This window comes from Pinus tabuliformis, chromosome 1_1 (assembly GCF_031772625.1).
Source record: "Pinus tabuliformis cultivar Carrire ecotype Pingquan chromosome 1_1, CPIR1, whole genome shotgun sequence".
In the NCBI taxonomy this organism is placed as follows: Eukaryota; Viridiplantae; Streptophyta; class Pinopsida; order Pinales; family Pinaceae; genus Pinus; species Pinus tabuliformis.
In genome coordinates this window covers 667,393,439-667,396,273 of record NC_142297.1, presented here as the reverse complement: position 1 = coordinate 667,396,273, position 2,835 = coordinate 667,393,439, and positions in this window count along the sequence as shown.

Here is a 2,835-nt window from a genome sequence, read left to right as displayed (position 1 = left end):
GACATGAAAGATCTTGGTGCTGCAAACTATATTTTGGGCATGGAAATTAAAAGAGATTAGGCAAAGAGGAAGCTCTGGTTAAACCAGAGGAAGTATGTCGAGACAATACTGTAGAGGTTTAATATGCAGGATAGTAAACCAGTGAAGGTTCCTATTCTTGTAGGTGTGAAGTTATCTGCTGAATAGTGTCCCAAGACACAAGAAGAGGAAGAGGACATGTCTCGTGTTCCATATGCAAGTGCAGTCGGTAGCCTGATGTATGCAATGGTCTGTACCAGACTAGACATTGCACATGTAGTGGGAGTATTGAGCAGGTTTATGTCAAAACCATGAAAGGAGCATTGGACAGTAGTGAAGCGGGTTTTCAGGTATTTGCGTGGCATTAGTGATTATGGTTTGTGCTACCAAGGAAGACCAGGATTGGACAGAGTGTTGGATATTTGTGGCTTTGTTGATGCAGACTAGGCTGGACATCTGGATAAGAGAAGATCTACAAGTGGGTATGTGTTTAACCTATTTGGAGGTGCAGTCAGTTAGATGAGTAAGAAACAATCTGTAGTGGCACTATCAACTACAGAGGCAGAATACATGGCAACCACTCATGCAAGCAAGGAAGTAGTTTTGTTGCAGAGATTGTATGGGGTTAGTACAGGGAGCTATAAGGATAGACTGTGACAACCAAAGTGCACTTTTCTTGGAAAATAACCTTGCATATCATTCAAAGACAAAGCACATTGATGTTCAGTATCACTTTGTGAGGGATATGATAGAAGACAAAAAGGTGTTGCTGGTAAAGGTGGACACTTTGAAGAATACTGCAGATGAATTGACAAAATCTATGAGCTTTGAGAAGTTCTCTTGGTGTAGAGAAACAATGGGCGTTGCAGGGCTAGATAAATGACTAAGCTCTCTTGTGGCCCCCTATGGAAAGAAAACAGCAAGTGGGAGAATGTTGGGTTGTGTTATATTCTTTTCACGACTAGCCCACATAGTTATCTAATCAATCATCACAATTCTACAACCATACCACTACTTACCCATCTACTCATCCTACCATTTTTTCTACTCTTTATTAGGGTGCACTTAAGCTGGCAAACCCTTATCAAAACATTTTTTCTTTTCTTTTACAATAGAAATCTATCTAAATCTAACCTTATTACACCCAAGGGCTCTGATTAAATTGTTGATCTCCTTTTATTTACTCTACCTATCTACTTATCTACCAATATTAAACAGTTTGGTCAGATTTTATTTTCTATCTCTAAGCATGAAATTCAAAACATGGAATAACCCAGATTAAACTGTTTGGATACCATGGATTGTGGCATGAATAACAAGATTCACACAATCATAATTATGCAGAAAAGTAAATAGTAGTGGCATTTAGACTTGCACACTTTCATGGTCTTTTTCTTTTTCCTTGGGGTTCATTTTTCATCTTTTTTTACCTTTTTATTCTTTTTGTCCTTTGATTTTTATTTTAGGACAACCCTCTTTACATTTTTACATTTTTTTGATTTTTTGAATATTGAAAACATTTGCAGAAAGCAAAGGTATGTACATATTATAGATTTGACCTCAGCTATTAAAAAATTATGACACCTATTAGTATAAGAACATAACAATGGCTCCACTTGGGGATGGCATTTCTTGGTGAAATGTCAAGAACTAGTAGATCAATGGCCTTCTGAATTACTATGATTTTATTTTGCAACTTTCCCTTTTACTTTGCTGCTTTATTGATAGTTATTAATAGTGAAAATTTTAAGGCTTAGGGCCTTCTCTTCGGGCTTCAACTCCAAAATTTACCATCCAATCCACACAAAACTTTGTGAATGATATATTATATACAAGTGATTAGTGAAATCAGTGACTGGAATCTATATAGTGCTTAAGCATTCAACCATTGACTGGTCCTCCTTCTACTTCTACACCATCCAATTCTTTGAGGAAATAAGCATTATTACCTCTGAAAGCATAAATAATGTAAGGGCCTTTCCATAGGAAGTCAAACTTCCCATGTTTACCTTTATCCTCCCTTCTTGAGTCCCATTTCAAACTTTATCTCCTGGATAAAAATCTTCTACCTTGGTTCTCTTGTTAAAAGCTTTCTTGATTCTTTCCTGTACAACCTGGGATATGATATACACTTCCTCCCTGGTTTGCTGCAAGTGAATTGTCTGGTTGATCCTCCTTTGAATATCATTTGGCTCAACTTGTGCTTCTTGGAGCAATTTCATCATTGGTGTTCCCAAGGAAGATGGGAAGATAGCCTCAATTCCATAGACTAGCTGATAGGGACTGGTACCAATGGATTTCTTTGTTGTTAGCCTATCTTCCCACAAAGCATTCACTAGTTTTTTGTTCCAAGTTTTCTTGTTATCTTCCAACAATTTTTCGATGATATTCATTAAGTTCTTATTGGAAGACTCTACAAGTCCATTTCCTTGGGGATAATAGGTTGTGGAGTGACCAAGGGTTATGTGATATTTGTTGCAGAAATCAATCATCCTCTTTGATTTAAAGGCTGCTGCATTTTCTGTGATGATTTTGGTGAGGCAACCGAATCTGGACAGAATGCTAGCCTTAAGGAAACCTATTATGATAGTATCAGTGGCTTGTCTTGAGGGTATGGCTTCTATCCACTTTGTAAAACAATCTATGGCAGTCAAGATCCATCTATGTTGGGAAGAGGAAGGGGGATGGATTTCACCAATGATGTCAAGACCCCACTGTTGAAATGGTGTTTCAGTAGATATAGGTTTCAAAGGTAATGGCAGTAATTTTCTTTTTCCTTCAAAAATCTGACATTCGTGGCATGAGGTTATGAACTTC